Raw genomic sequence first — 16,519 nt, forward strand, 5'->3', positions numbered from 1 at the left:
CCCCGGAGAGGAAGTTTATTGTCAGACAGACTTCTCTAGTCCTATAGTTATCCTCCAAGGGAGCTCAAGAATCCATTCCCTAAGTGGACTGGGTAAACTAGCCATTTACTACTGGTCACTATCAGAATTAGGAGTGTGGGTTCCACAGTAACTTCTGGGTTTTGGTAGCTAGAGAGTGGGAGGAGATTGTCAACAAAAGCTCCATTTGACCACCAGTGGAGGTCAACAGCCAGCTGCAAGTGGGATGTGTGTGCTAAGTCACTTCAATCATGTCGGACTCTGTGTGACCCTGTGGACCATAGCCCTGCAGGCTCCTCTGTCCACGGGATTCTCCAGGCAAGAATACAGGAGTGGGTTGCCATGCCCTCCTCCAAGGAGTCTTCCCGACCCAGGGATTGAAGCCGCATCTCTATGTCTCCTGCATTAGGCAGATGGGTTCTTTACCACTAGCTTGTGAGGATTCATGTGATAAATAGAATGCAACTTGAACATTTTTGGCAAATGCTAAGAGGCTGCTGTTTTCCCTCTTCCCCAGCAGGCTTTTCTTAACCTATGCTTTGACGGCTGTGTGTCCAGCAGGCAAGATATTTGCATATGCCTTCAGGAGAGGGTTCTCAACCCTGACTGTCCATCAGAATCACCAGGGGAGCCTTGAAAAATACCCATCTATGCCCCACCCAAACCAATCCACTCAAGGAAGAGCAGAGAAATACATTGCTAAATACTTGGAAAGGTTTATCATAGAGCTTCTTAACTATGACTGAAAACTGGATCCTGAAAACTACTTACTGGTTTTTCCTTACTTGATATGTCTGATTTGCCCTCCACCAAATCCCCTGATTCTACTTCCTGAACGTGCCAGTGCTTCTATACCCTTTAATGCTTCTCTGTGTGTGTACTTAGCTGTTCAGTCCTGTCTGGCTCTCTGTGGCCCCATGAGCTGTCACCCTCCAGGCTCCTCTGACCATGGAATTTTCCGGGCAAGAATGCTGGCGTGGGTAGCCATTTCCTACTCCAGGGGATCTTCCCAACCCAGGGATGGAACCCACGTCTCTTGCATCTCCTGCTTTGGCAGGTGGCTTCTCCACCACCGAGCCGCCAGGGAAGCCCAGTGCTTCTTTAATACAGTTGTAAGATGGCAGGCACTTCCCTGGGGTCCAGTGGTGAAGACTCTGCACCCCCACTGCAGGAGGCATGGGCTCAGTCCCTGGTTGGGGAACTGAGATCCCGCGTGCCATGCAGCGTGGCCAAAAAATTTAAAAACAGGCAGTAAAGATGATAGGCATTATCTGTCTATTCTTTGATTATGGATAAATTATTAGATGTATTTTAAAGGTAAATAATAAATTTCAGCAAATATTTAAAAACCTATTCCATCTAAAATGACAAAGATTGTAAGCTTTTATATTTAAAGCAAAAGAATCCTCAAACATTTGATATTTTGTGCCATTAAAATATTAGGCCAGCAATATATCATTATTTTTATCCAAAAAGAAGTCATAAGGGTACATATTTCTACTATTGGAGGGAGGGGATTCTCTTAGACAATTAACCAGAGTAGGGCTATACAGATAATGTTGAATGTTGAAGCCAGAAAGAAACTCAGAAACCAATTTTTTAGGCCCTAAACACATAGAATTTTTGTTTCAGGAACGCTATCATTTGTGGCATATGTTCCATGGCAGTTAAAGTGAGTTGTCAAGGACTTCCCTGGCAGTCCAGTGGTAGCTCCTGGCAGACTCTCCTTCCAATGCAAGGGGCGAGAGCTCAATCCCTGGTTAGGGAACTAAGACCCCACATGCTGCATGGCATGGCCAAAAACAAGAAAAATCTAAACATTCTTTTTTAAAAAGGTGAAATGTCCAAAAAAAAAATTCTGAATACATGTATTGTTTGGCTTTGGAAGAAGTCAAAGCCTGACTTTTATGAAATATGGTGATTTTCCGTGCTCCTATGTTATTAAACAACATTCTTAACACGCTTTTGAAAAACTGGTATAAGAATAGCTGGATTTAAGAAGACAACAATGGAAGCTGTGGTGTTCAGCACACTGAGTAGATGAAGAATTAGTCATAATCAACCAAAACTTCTTACCAGGCTTCTTATGAATCAAGCGCATGGCCAGCCGCCTTAATCCCGACCACCTTCATTCAAAGAGGTGACCTATGCATACAGTTTGCAAAAAGATAGACACCTTCCTATTCTTTACTACCTTGTTAGTCAGACCACACCAGAGTAGTACCGGTTGCCAAACCATATTGGATGTGGCTTGAGAAATCAGCTTATATACAGTCCAAATTTGAAACTTTAAAATCATCGCTCCTAGGCCACAACAGTTGGACAAAGAAAGAAGTGGGATGTGGTCACATTTTGGACCAACAGCATCGACCTTTTCAGATGGCAGTGAGTCATCTGCCATCTGCAACCTGTGGCCTTCCAGTGCTGCCAAGGCACCAGTTCAGGATTCCAGTTTGGAGTTTCTACATTGAAACAACATTCAGCAAGTTGCTATTTGTGGTTTTCATGAAGTAGCGGTGAGCGTGCTAGACCTACCCACCCTGCTGAGGAATCCAGCCAACAGAAGGCCATGGCGCCTGTAGGAAAGTAGACGTGGTATGTAAGATCTGGTTTCCTACAAAATGAAAGGTCTAAGGTTCGGGAGGCAGGCTGTCCCACCATCCGTGAGTATGTTGGCTGCTTGGGGGACTCTCCTGAGCACAGGAGACCAGCCCCCTGCATTTCCCTTTGGTTTGAGCACTAGGGACACGAGAGCCACTGGAATGAGATCCCATTCCAGTCCTCACGTGGTTGCAGGTGGTGTGTGGATGCTGGGTTCTGGAAAACAGACAGGTCAAGCTAGTTTGTGCTCAGAACCAACCCGACGTGGCTGGGCACCAAGAAACAGGAGTTTAAATTTGTACGCCCCTTAGTTATTGATTTTTGCAGTGCCTACGCGTCTCCTTTTGCTAGTTTCTCTTGTTGAGGAGCACAGGCTCTGGAGTGTGGACTTCCGTAGTCGCGGCACATGAGCTTAGTTGCTCCGAAGCATGTGGGATCTTTCCGGACCAGGGATTGAACCTGTATCCCCTGCATTGGCAGTCAGACTGTTAACCACTGGACCACTAGGGAAGTCCTACCCCTTTTTAAAAAGCAATTTAAAAAAATTAAAAATAAAAAGCAATTTTAGTGTACACGCTTAAATGAGTATGTTTTTTTTCATCTAACATTATTAACCACTTATGCCATATCATTTTCAATCTTAACCAATTCCTGAGTCAGGCACTTTTATCGCCCCCACTTCTCAGATGAGGACACTGAAGTGCAGACATGTGCAGTGGATAGCAGCCTCTCCAGTCTCTCAGAGAGCCAGTCACCGGCCCAGTTGGGACTGGAACCTAGACTTGTTGGATTCAAAGCCAGTTTAGAAGAGGACTGTGACAGAATTTCATGGCCCCCTTTTGGTATCTAAATGAGCCTGTGTTTTGACCTTACATTTGCACTTTCAGGATTTATCCTAAGGGACTATTCAGACAAGTGCTCTAAGATGAATGTTCTCTGATACTCATATACAGCTCTCCCGTTACTAAATTCTGTTCTCTTATTAGATCTTTTCATAGCCTGCATTTGTTTATTAGTTTACTTGCTTATTAGTTGTTTTCTGACTGGAATGTAAGTTCTGTGTAGACAGGGAGCTGTTGTCTTCATTACCTAAAATAGTACCTGGCACATGAAGAGCACTCAGTAAATATCTGTTAAATAAAATGAGTGAATTAATAGCAAAAAAATTAAGTTTAAATCTTAATCATAAGGGGATTGATTAGATAAATTACAGCGTACCCCTGCAATAGAAGACTCTGTAGTCATTACACATGATTATGTAGATTGCCCTGTACAAAAGGTATCCTCTACCTGTCGTGTGAAAAAGACATGGGATCTTGCATGTGTATATGATCCCTGTATTGGCCAGGACTCCTGGTAGCCAACTACAGAATCAACTGAGTTTAAGCAGAACACAAATAGTTGATTATAGGCTATTGGGTAAATGAGAGACTATAAAATATTCAAAGAGGAGTTCTACACACAGAGCACAAGATTGGAAGCCTGGCATCTGAGTTCATCCTCATCTTGACTGCTGACTAGTGTGGAATCTCTGGATAAGTCCCACATTCTTCAAACAGTCGTGGGTAATAATACCTGCCCTGCCTACACCTCAGGAGTGCTGTGATCGCAAATGAGAGACAAGTCCTTTGAACCATGTATGCCCGTACATCATTGTTTTCAAGGGACTTTGAATGTCTGAGCACACAGATGTCATTCCAAAGCCATATTGCTCAGCATTGGAACACACTGGTTCTCTCTAGTAACTCACTGCACGTCGCTGAGCAGTAAGTTGCCCTGTGGCAGTGATCTAGACAAAAAGGCAGGTAGTTCCAGCCCATCATGTTTGCTAAGTTTGTCCTAAGATTGTCTTCTGGGTGACTGCAGCCACTCTCCCTATGGGGGCAGCCTGTGCCTCTGCTTTGAGCCTGTCCTTTTCTTGAGGTTCCCTGTGCTTGCCATCCTCAAGGAGCTTTGCTGGAATCTGCACTGTGCTGGCCACCAGGCTTGGCTTCTTCCCTGGGAAGTAAAGTGAAGTCAAGTCGCTCAGTCGTGTCCAACTCTTTGTGACTCCATGGACTGTAGCCCGCCAGGCTCCTCTGTCCATTGAATTTTCCAGGCAAGGATACTGGAGTGGGTTGCCATTTCCTTCTCCAGAGGATCTTCCCGACCCAAGGATCAAACCCAGGTCTCCTGCACTGCAGGCAGACTCTTTACCATATGAGCCACCAGGGAAGTTCTCTTCCCTGGGAGTCCTCCTCAATTTCCTTGATTATTGCCGTGAGAGCTGACACCTAGAGCATCAGCATTTGGAGTCAATGTCAACTGATATAGAGCAAAGGCTGGATTCAGTGAGCTTTTTTAAAAATATAAGTTATTTATTATTTTCTTTATTTGGCTGTGCCAGGCCTTAGATGTGGCATTCAGGATCTTTAGTCTTCATTGCAGCATGTCGGATCTTTAGTTGTAGCATGCAGGTTCTCTGAGTTGCGGCATGTGGGATCTAGTTCCCCAGCCAGGGATTGAACCCAAGCCCCTGTGTTAAGAGCACAGAATCTCAACCACTGGACCACCGTAGAAATCTCCTGCATTCAGTGAGCTTTTAAATTTCGTTATAATTCCGTTTTTTGTGTATTCTCTTTAAATATGAAAAATGATCTTTGGTTCTCATTGCCTGTCTGTCAGTAGAAGAAAATAGCATTGTGATTTGACAGGGGATTTGAACTGACACCATGAAGGAGAACGTCAATGTTCCTGAAACCAGGCGTTTGTTGTAAGCGCGGGGGCGGGGAGCGGGGGTGATTCTCCATTTCCTCTATGTCCAGAAGCCTTTCCTGGCAGAATGTCTAGCCCATGAGACTCTTCGTCTTCATCTTGCACGAAGGCTGCGATTTGGTTCTGACGCAAGGGTTACAGGAGCCGCTGAGCGTCCGCACAATCTGTTATGCTAAATCACACCTGGTGTCTGCACAGAGAAGGCTCTGGCAAGCGTCCCCACCACTGGGACCCAGGCCTCTGACTCTGACGCCAAAACATGGCAGTGTTGCAGGGGGCCTTCTGAGAGCCTGGCTCACCGGCACGGCAGATTAACCTGCTTGTTCTCACGTTAAATGCTTTATGAAAATTCACCGGGTGCAGAAAGAGGGAAGAAAACCCAAGTGGTTCCACAGTGAGCCTGCCTGGCACCAGTGAAGGAATGAAAGTCAACATGAAGAGTTGGCAAGAGGAAAAGGTGTAAAATGCAATGATAACCAAGTGTGGCAGTGCCAGCCATTGCATTGTTTTATTAGCATTTTCTCAAGGAAAACATTTAATCATAGAAGATCTGGTGTCCGTGAGCTAGGGAAGATGATGCTGGGCTTTGCCACTCTCTCCATGGTTTCCATTTTCTGAGGAATTGCTGAGTAAAGTCAGCAGAGAGAAACCTCCGTGCAGCCTGGTCCTTGAAGAAGGGTTCTTCACTGTAACCAAAGCTTAGTTTTCATAGGGCAGAATCTGCCTTTTGAAAAATAGAATATTCTGGAACTTCCCTGGTGGTCCAGTGGTTAAGAATCTGCACCTCCACTGGAGGAGGTATACCTTCAATCCCTGGTGGGCAAACTAAGATCCTGCATGCCCCACAGTGTGGCAAAATAATAAAAACAAAATTATAGAAATAAAAATAGACTCTTCTGATGGCTATCATCACCCTCCATTCTTCCAGTTTGCACAATGTATTTTTCTTTTCTTTTTCTTTCCTTGTTGATTTTTCTCTCTCTTTTTTTTTTTTTTTTTTGGCTGTGCCTCACAACTTTTGGAATCTTAGTTCCCCAACCAGAAATTGAACTCAGGCCCCGTCAGTGAAAATGCAGAGTCCTAACCACTGGACTGCCAGAGAATTCCCTTCCTCACTGATTTTAGAATAAAATAAAATGTATAAGGAATAAGATGGAAAAGTTCTACCCTTTAAAATATAATACTTTTACATCTGCTACCCAAAAGAAAAAAACTCTTTCTGAATTACCACTTTCTTTGGGAAATGACTAGGAAGCAAGACACACAACAATAACAAGCCATGAAAAATAAATGATCAGCTACTAAAAAATGAGGTTGCGAGTATACATTTGAGCAACAGAAATCAAAAGAAACAGAGGTAGAACCAATTGGTAATATTGTATGGGGAATTTTAAAATTCCTTTTAGCTGTGAAGCCTCACTACCTTAAAAGCAGTTTGTGAGACTAATGAGTTTAACGTACTGCATGAAATACTTCTTTACATTCTGTTTCTGCCATCCCAGAGCTTATTCAGTTACTTGATTTCTTCATTCATAGTTGCCAGGAAGACTAATTAACACTAAGGAATGGAAAGAATCCTGTTCGGGATGCTCTTCTGCCACAGGGGTAGAGCTTCCTGCCCAGAATAGGAGTCAAGACCTTGAACCCACAACCAGCTCAAATTCCTGTTAGCTTAGTCTGGTTGTTTGTGCCTTATCATTAGACGTTTATACTTCTGTCGGTAAGCTTTTATAACTTCCTACTTATGGAGACAAGTAGGCCTGGTTGTTTGTGCCTTATCATTAGACGTTTATACTTCTGTCTGTAAGCTTTTATAACTTCCTACTTATGCAGACAAGATCCTTTGTGTCAGCACCTTAGCAAAGTAATATTGAAGGACTTGGCACTCAGGCAGAAGTTTTGCAGCCAAGCTCCATCCTAACCTGCCTTACTTAGCATAGCCTCACAGAGAAAAAGCCCCACCTGCCTCCAAAATTTGGTGATGGGCAGGGAAACGAATGTTTTCTTCCATATAATTGAAGAAAGTTGAAGAAGTTGAAGTTGAGTCACTAAATCGTGTCCGACTCTTGCGACCCCGTGGACTGCAGCCCACCAGGCTCCTCTGTCCTTGGGATTTCCCAGGCAAGAATACTAGAAAGTGAAAGTGAAATCACTCAGTCGTGTCCGACTCTTTGCGATCCTGTGGACTATAGCCTACCAAGCTCCTCTGTCCATGGGATTCTCCAGGCAAGAATACTGGAGTGGGTTGCCATTTCCTTCTCCAGGGGATCTTCCCGACCCAGGGATCAAACCGGGGTTTCCTCCATTGGAGGCAGCCGCTTTAACCTCTGAGCCGGATCCTCCCGACCTAAGAATCGAACCCTGGTCTCCTGCATTGCAGGCAGATTCTTCACCAACTGAGCCATCAGGGAAGCCCCATAAGTGAAGAAACATTGGCTTACAAGAAAAAACTGTTTTTTGTTTTTTAAAAAGATTAAGCATTCTTCACTGAATTATCTTTTCTCCTTTGTCAAAGTTCAGTTGACTGTATTTGTTTGGGTGTGGTGGGTGTTTTTCTGTACTCTCTATTCTGTTCCATTTATCCTTTTCTAAAACCTTTTTTTAAATTGGAGTATGCTTCCCTCCTAGCTCAGTTGTAAGGACTCTGCCCACAACGCAGGAGATCTGGGTTTGATCCCTGGGTTGGGAAGATCCCTTGGAGAAGGAAACAGCAACCCACTCCTCCACTCCTGGAGAATCCCATGGACAGAGGAGTCTGGTAGGCTACAGTCCATGTGGTCGCAGAGAAGGCCACGACTAAACTAGCGTAGTTACTTTACAATGCTGGGTCAGTTTCTGTAGCACAGCAAAGTGAACCTGCTCATGTGTTACATATACCCCCTCTCTCACAAGCCTGCCTCCTTACTCTCCCTCCCATGCCTCTAGATCACCACAGAGCATGGAGCTGAACTCTGTGCAACACAGCAGCTTCCCACTAGCCATCTGCTTTCCACGTGGTGGGGTGTATATGTCACGGTGGGGTGTATATGTCGCGATGGGGTGTATATATGTCTTGGTGGGGTGTATATGTCACGGTGGGGTGTATATGTCGCCATGGGGTATATATGTCGCGGTGGGGTGTATATATGTCATGGTGGGGTGTATATATGTTGCGGTGGGGTGTATATATGTCGTCGTGGGGTGTATATATGTCGTGGTGGGTATATATGTCACGGTGGGGTGTATATGTCGCCGTGGGGTGTATATATGTCGTCGTGGGGTGTATATATGTCGTGGTGGGTATATATGTCATGGTGGGGTGTGTATGTCACGGTGGGGTGTATATATGTCGCGGTGGGGTGTATATGCCGCGGTGGGGTGTATATGCCGCGGTGGGGTGTATATGCCGTGGTGGGGTGTATATGCCGCGGTGGGGTGTATATGCCGTGGTGGGGTATATATGTCAGCGCTACTCTCTCAGTTTGTCCCACCCTCTCCTTCCGCACCACATCCACATGTTTGTTCTCTTCCTCTGCGTCTCTATTCCTGCCCTACAGATAGGTTCATCAGGACCATAAAAAAACTGTTTCTTGATATTTACATTAAGACCATTTGGATCCCTTTCTAACCATGGATCTCACTGTTGGCTTGAGAGGTAAAGGAAGTCATCAGCCAGAATATGTTGGCATCACAGTAAAACTGCTCAGGCCAGGATTCAGGTGATACGGCTGTTACCTGGTGTGTCTGTAGAACCACTGGCAAGGCTGCCTCATTAAACTATGAACCGATCGCTCTCAGTTTATTGTTAAAAAAAAGAAAGAATGTAAGACCCGCGGCCCTGCCCTGTGTGGGGAATCCGTGACACCTGTGGCAGGCAGCCCCGTATTCATCCTTATAAGGAAGCCAGGTAAGGGGAGCGTCCTTTGATGACACACTCCCCTTTCACTTGTTTGCTTTTATTCTCCCACGCAGACTGCAGCCCAGCAGGAGGGCTTTTAAACCAAAACAGTTAATTACCTCCTCCAACCCAACACAAACAGAGCCCCTTGAGAGGGAGAGGGCAGCTTTGCTTGGGGCTGTGCTTTGCACAAGGTGGGCAGGAGGCCACCTTCGCTGACAGAGGCCAGGTGGGGAGAGACCAATTAGAAGGGGCGGGGAGGACAGCAGGCTGGCTCTCCCGCCCCACGTGTACTTTCCATTTCGCTTTCAAGGGCTCTCAAGGTACTGTGACACCCCTCACTCAGATCCCAGAATGCATACATACGCCCATTCCGAAGGCAAAAACAGTGGCTCTGGGACCCGAGACCCTCTCTCCCTGGAAGCCCATGCCCCCGCCCCCCAAGCCGAGCATGCACAGGGCGGCCTCAAGCAGGACCCTTGTCTTAGTGCTCAAGGGGCTGCAGGGTGGACCTTCTCACAGTCCAGGCTTGAGCACCAGACAGCTTCTACTGTGGAAGCAGAACTGAACTGCCATGATTATTATTATTATTTTGGCTCCACCACGCGGCACGTGGGGGTCTTAGTTCTCCGACCAGGGATGGAACCCGCGTCCCCTGCAGCAGAAAGCTCGGAGTCCTCACCACTGGACCACCAGGGAAGTACCCCCTGAACTGTGACCCTTGTCCCACCCACCCCATCACCCTTTCCTCCCCCGGTGGAACAGGGCCTCCTAAATCCTGGGCTCTCTGGCGGCTTGGGAATCTTCTGGCTTTTTGTTGATCTCCCAGCACGGCCCCTACCGTCCCTAACGTCACAGGTACTGATCATCCGCCCTTTTATTCACTCACTCTTCCTGCCTCTGCCCTTTGCGCTTTGCCAGCTCTCTGCTGGGTCATCCCTTCTCCTCTGCACCTGCAGAAACCGTCAAGCCCCCATGCTTCTGCTCTCAGGCTGCAGTGTTCCCTCCTGCCTCTGAGTCCCGCATCCTAATGTCTGTGCCGATGACTCGAACTGTTATTTCACTTCTCATCCTATGGGCCTTGTGACCCTGCAACTGGGTGATACCTTCCTGCATTGATTTACATGTCAATATAAAGTGACTTGCTTCCCAGGTGGTATTAGTGGTTAAAAAAAAAAAAAAAAAAAAGCCGCCTGGCAAAGCAGGTTAGACTAAAGAGACGCAGGTTCTATCCCTGGATTAGGAAGATCCCCTGGAGGAGGGCATGGCAACCTACTCCAGTACTCTTGCCTGTAGAGTCCCATGGACAAAAGAGCCTGGCAGGCTACAGTCCATAGGGTTACAGAACAGACATGACTGAAGCAACTTAGCATGCATGTATAAAGTGACATGTGTCTTTTGCCTTCCTCCACACTTATCCACAGCATGGTGGATAACATTTGACTGATCCCTATCCTACTTGTTAAATTTTAATTGCTCCAGATCACGGACATCGAGTCGAAATGTGAGAATAATATTCAAGAAGTGTTCTTTTCAGAATCACAAGCAGTCATTTTTTAAAAAGGACAAACGCTGTCAGTTATCTAAAGGTTTTCATGGCATCCCCAACTCCATGGAGATGAGTTTGAGCATGATCCAGGAGTTGGTGATGGACAGGGAGGCCTGGCGTGCTGCAGTTCATGGGGTCTCAAAGAGTTGGACAGGACTGAGCGACTGAACTGAAATGTTTCCAAGTATCTAGAAGCTTGGTCTTCAGTACATAAAACACCTCACATGTGAGACATTGTGCAGGTGTCCTCCGGATCCTTCCCATCGTGGAGACGTGGTCACTGCCCAGCCCCTCCTCACCCCCCAGGAGAGAGCAGTCACAGCACCTCGTTCCTCCCTCCTCCCTCTGATAGTGCCCTTGGAACAAATCTCATGGCTCCCTGTGCCCTGCTGCACAGCTGGAACACAGAAATACCACGGCCTTTCTAAGGCTAAGAACAAGCAGTGAGCGAGAACAAAGTAATGAGTGAAGAGAGAGCCGTGAACTTGCAGACTCCAGAGCTCCAGTCACATGAGTGTGGTTGTTGTTTTTGACATTGAGAAAGGCTATGCCAGCCTTTAGTAAGCAAATACTTTGTCTTTGCAGAGTGTTGTGTGCAAAGTGTACCTCAAAGCCTCACTATTAAATCACAAAGTTAACAAGAAACGTTAAAAACACAGCTCTGCCCATGCAGGACACCTTCTCAGGACTAGCTCGACATTTTCCTACGGGTGTGGGTTTGAGGTCCCTCAGAGGCTCATGGGACAGTCTGGCAAGGTCCTCAGAAACACACACACACACACATATACACGAGGCCTGTCATGTAGAGTTGAGGAAAATCCACTTGGAGCAGGTGGGGGAAAGTGAAAGTGAAGTGAAAGTGAGAGTCACTCAGTCGTGTCCGACTCTTTGCGACCCCATGGACTATACAGTCCATGGAATTCTCCAGGCCAGAATACTCGAGTGGGTAGCCTTTCCCTTCTCCAGGGGGTCTTCCCAACCCAGGGATTGAACCAGGAATCCCTCTTCCTGACCCACGACTTGAACCGGGGTCTCCCACATTGCAGGCGGATTCTTTACCAACTGAGCTATCAGGTGGGGAAATGGCAAAGTGGAAGAGGAAGAGCTAGCAGGATGGTGATGTGGAATGGAGAGGGCCTTGGGAACGGGAGGGCTAAACACCAGCCACTCTCCAGTCAGGGGCAAGGGCAGAGCTGAGTGAAGAGTCCCAGGGGAGTAAGCCCCTTCTTTCCACCTGCGTTTTCTCTTTCCAGGGACTTTTCATTGTATTTTATTGAGCGATGAGGACCAAAACCATGAAATAAAACTACCACAAGCCTCCCTACCTCACACTGAATACAAATGTGTTGACTGAAATTATATCAAGACTAAATGTTAAAGTAAAAACTGTAAGACTATTAGAAGAAGACATAGGTGTAAATCTCCGTAACCTTGGATTAGGCAATGATCACAAAATGATCACGGAAGCACAAGCTACCAAAGAAAAAGATAGATGAATTGGACTTCAGCAAAATTAACTTTTGTGCATTATACGACACCATCAGGAAAGTGAAATGACAGCTTACAGAAGGGGAGAAAATATTTGTGAATCATAGATATCTGATATGGATTTACTATCTAGGATATATAAAGAACATTTATAATCCAACGACCAAAAGACAACGCATTTTTAAAAATTTAACACTAGAATAGATTTTTCTACAAAGAAAGTATAGATGGTACTTGACTTACAGTGGTCCTCCTGGTGGGAAAGCAATACACATTCAATGAAAACCATAGTCTGAATATTGAATTTTGATCTTCCCCTGGTCAAGTGTTACATGATCTGATCTTCTCTGGTGATCCTGAGCAGCGACAGTGAAGCACAGCTCCCCGTCAGCAAAGTGGTCTTGAGGTCGACAGTCGATATACTTGCAACTCTTCTCTACCCGGACAACCATTCAATTTTTCACTTTTAAGGACTGTGGTCAGTAAATTACATGAGGTATTCATGTTTAGATGGTTTTGCCCCATTGTAGGCTAATTTAAGTGTTCGGAGCACATTTAAGGCAGGCTAGGCTGACCTTTGATATTCAGTAGGTTAGGTGTATTAAATGCATTTTCAACTGATAATACTTTCAGCTTGCAATGGGTTTATCGGGACACGACTCCATCATAAGTCAAGGGAGATCCATGTACTGATGGCCAGTAAACACATTAAAAGATGCTCAGTATCATTAATCATTTGAGAAATGCAAATCAAAACCACAGTGAGATATCACACCCACCACATTATCAAAAACAAATAAAATGAAAAATAATTGTTGGCAAGGGTGTGGAAAAATTTGGAACTCTGCTACATTGCTGATAAGAATGTAAAATGTACACCACTATAGAAAACAGTTCAGCAGTTCCTCAAAAAGTTAAATATAAAATTACTAAATGGTCCAGCAATTCAACTCCTAGGTATGTACCCAGAAGAATTAAAAACAGAGAGCTAAAGAGCGACTTGTATGCCAAAGTACGCCCTCATACACATCCTGAGCCTTTTCAGTCCTTTGAATGGAAGCTGATTTGGCATTTTAATAAACCTGTGTTTTTAAGAATCTCTCATAATAAACACATCAGAAACTTTGCTGTACCAAAATCTACAGTTTCAGAGCAGAGTGCCTAGAATGTAATAACTTGGGGGATGAAATCAGTAAATGAACATTTTCCTCATTTTTTTATTGTGATAAAGTACACATCACTTAAAATTTACCATCATACTCATTTTTTAAACCATGTGTTTCTTTTTAAAAAATATTTATTTATTTATTTATTTATTGGCTGTGCTAGTCTTTGTTGCTAGATGAGGGCTTTCTCTAGTTGCAGTGGGTGAGGCCTACTTGCTAGTTGCGGTGTACGGGATTCTCATTGTGGTGGCTTCTGTTTTGGAGCCCAGGCCCTGGGGCTCACAGGTTTCCTTGCCTCGTGGCACCTGGGATCTTCCCGGACCAGGGATTGAACCCGTGTTCCCTGAACTGACAGGCAAGCTCCTAACCATTGGACCACCAGGGAAGCCCTAACGTAGCCATTTTTAAGTGTACCATTAAGTGATTATTAAGTACATTCACATTGTTGTCCTTTTGTAACTGTCTTATTTCACTTAACTCAGTGTTTTCGGGGTTTATCCATCTTGTATCATGTGTCAGAATTTCCTTCCTGTATAAAATTGAATAACATTCCATTGTATGTATTTAACACATTTCGCTTGTCCATTCTTCTGTCCGAGTACCCAGTGGCTCAGACAGTAAAGAATCTGCCCGCAATGTGGGAGACCTGAGTTCTATCCCTGGGTCGGGAAGATCCCCTGAGAAGAAAATGGCAACCCACTCCAGTATTCTTGCCAGGAGAATGCCATGGCGGGCTACAGTCCGCAGGGTCAAAAAGAGCCGGACACGACTGAGCGAGTAACACACTTTCTTCTGGCAGTGGACTCTTGGGTTGCTTCCACATTTTAACTCTTGTGAATAATGCTGCTATAAAAATGGATGTACAAGTAATTTCTTGGAGATCTGCTTTCAGTGCTTTGGGGTATATACCTGGAAGTGAGATTACTGCATCGTACGTTAATTCTATTTTTAATTTTTTTAATAACGGCCATATTAGTTTCTGGAACAGCTGTACCATTTTATACTTCTACCAATAGTACACTAGAGTTCCAATTTCTCCGCATCCTCCCCAATACTTGTGTTTTTCTGGGGGGTTTTTTGATAGTAGCCATCCTAATGGGTATGAAGTGATATCTCAGTGTAGTTTTAATCTGCATTTCCCTAATGATTAGTAGGGCTTCCCTTGTGGCTCAGTTGGTAAAGAATCCACCTGCAATGCAGGAGACCTGGGTTCGATCCCTGGGTTGGGAAGATCCCCTGGAGAAGGGAAAGGCTACCTACTCTAGTATTCTGGCTTGGAGAATTCCATGGACAGTATAGTCCATGGGGTCGCAAAGAGTCAGACACGACTGAGTGACTTTCCAAAAAAAAAAAGATTAATAACTGTGGTGTTGGAGAAGACTCTTGAGAGTCCCTTGGACTGCAAGGAGATCCAACCAGTCCATTCTAAAGAAGATCAGTCCTGGGTGTTCATTGGAAGGACTGATGCTAAAGCTGAAACTCTAATACATTGGCCACCTCAGACAAAGAGCTGACTCATTGGAAAAGACCCTGATGCTGGGAGGGATTGGGGGCAGGAGAAGAAGAGGACGACAGAGGATGAGATGGCTGGATGGCATCACTGACTCAAAGGACATAGTTTTGGGTAGACTCCAGGAGTTGGTGATGGACAGGGAGGCCTGGCATGCTGTGATTCGTGGGGTCGCAAAGAGTCGGACACGACTGAGTGACTGAACTGAACTGAATGATTAATGATATGGACCATCTTTTCATGTGCTTATTGGCCATTTGTACATCTTAGGAGAAATGTCTGTTCAAGTCCTTTGCCTATTTTTGAATTGACTTGTTTGGGTTTTTTTTTGGTGTTGAGTTTTAGGAGTTCCATATATGTTCTGAATATGTATTCCTTTATCAGATATATAATTTGTAAATATCTTCTTCCATTCTCTGGGTTGCCTTTTTATTCTATTGATAGTGTCTTTATTCTGTTAATATTGATTTTATTCTGTTGATGTATAATATCTAAAAATTTTCATAAAGTTCAATTTGTTTATTTTTTCTTTTGTTACCTGTGCTTTTGGTGTTATCAGTGAATGAAATTTTAAGCCAGTTCAGTTCAGTCCAGTCACTCAGTCATGTCCGACTCTTCAGGATCCTGTGGACTGCAGCACACCAGGCTTCCCTGTTGTGCCAGGGAACTTATAGTGTGTTCAGTATTGCTGTAGATTTTTTTTTTTTTGAAAATAGACAAACCATGGGATTTCCCTGGCAGTCCAGTGGTTAAGATTTTGTGCTTCCATCACAGGGGGCATGAGTTCAACCCCTGTTCAGGGAACTAAGATCCCACATGCTGCATGGTTCAGCTCAAAACAAAACAAAAAAACCTGGGTAAACCAAGATTTTTTTCCATGTAGGAAAAACAATGGGCCAGAAAATTCAACAGTATCACCTTACCCGAAGAAACACTACCAGGTTGCAGTAATCAATGAAAATTTGTCTTTTTTTCTAATACAGTCACTACAACAGTCTCTGTGATTATGATATATTTACCAGAAAAATACAATAATTTACTAATGATGACTTGATTATGTCACAGGCACTTCTGTTTTTTAATATTAATGTTTAAAAAGAACTTACACGGAAAAGAAGTCCTTAAATGGAACAATGCATCAGAACCTTTTATTTTAAACCAACCAATCTCAAAATTTTCCAAAAAATCATTTCATATAGATGCTGATATCAAGGCCTTCTGCCCCAAATTCGTTCCAGTCCATGCTTATGACATCATTTGATGAATTAGATAAAATGGAAGTGAGGTGAACTGGACAAATTCAGGAAAGACAATTCACTAGTATTTCTGGGTATGTGATGTGGTGATTTGGCTTTTGTAGGAAAAGAATACTAATTGCTCATTTAAAAAATTTGCACAGATTAGGAGCTAGGAACCCTTATTATTTCTTAATACCCAGATCTCCTTGCGACCACATGGCTTTTCCCTCTATTCCTGTTGCATTCAGGGTTGTCTTGGCGATTTCCTCTGAAAACAAACTGTAGGTTAACATAAAAGGTTCAAGGGGTGGTGGAGGG

At 44.5% G+C, this 16,519-nt stretch overlaps 1 protein-coding gene across 9 annotated transcripts in view; it reads left to right on the top strand.

The window, feature by feature from the left end:
* The window catches only part of CLYBL (citramalyl-CoA lyase), a 253,550-nt gene that overhangs the window by 170,934 nt on the left and 66,097 nt on the right, over positions 1-16,519 (top strand). The gene's annotated exons all lie outside the window — the stretch shown is intronic.

This window comes from Ovis canadensis, chromosome 10 (assembly GCF_042477335.2).
Source record: "Ovis canadensis isolate MfBH-ARS-UI-01 breed Bighorn chromosome 10, ARS-UI_OviCan_v2, whole genome shotgun sequence".
In the NCBI taxonomy this organism is placed as follows: domain Eukaryota; kingdom Metazoa; phylum Chordata; class Mammalia; order Artiodactyla; family Bovidae; genus Ovis; species Ovis canadensis.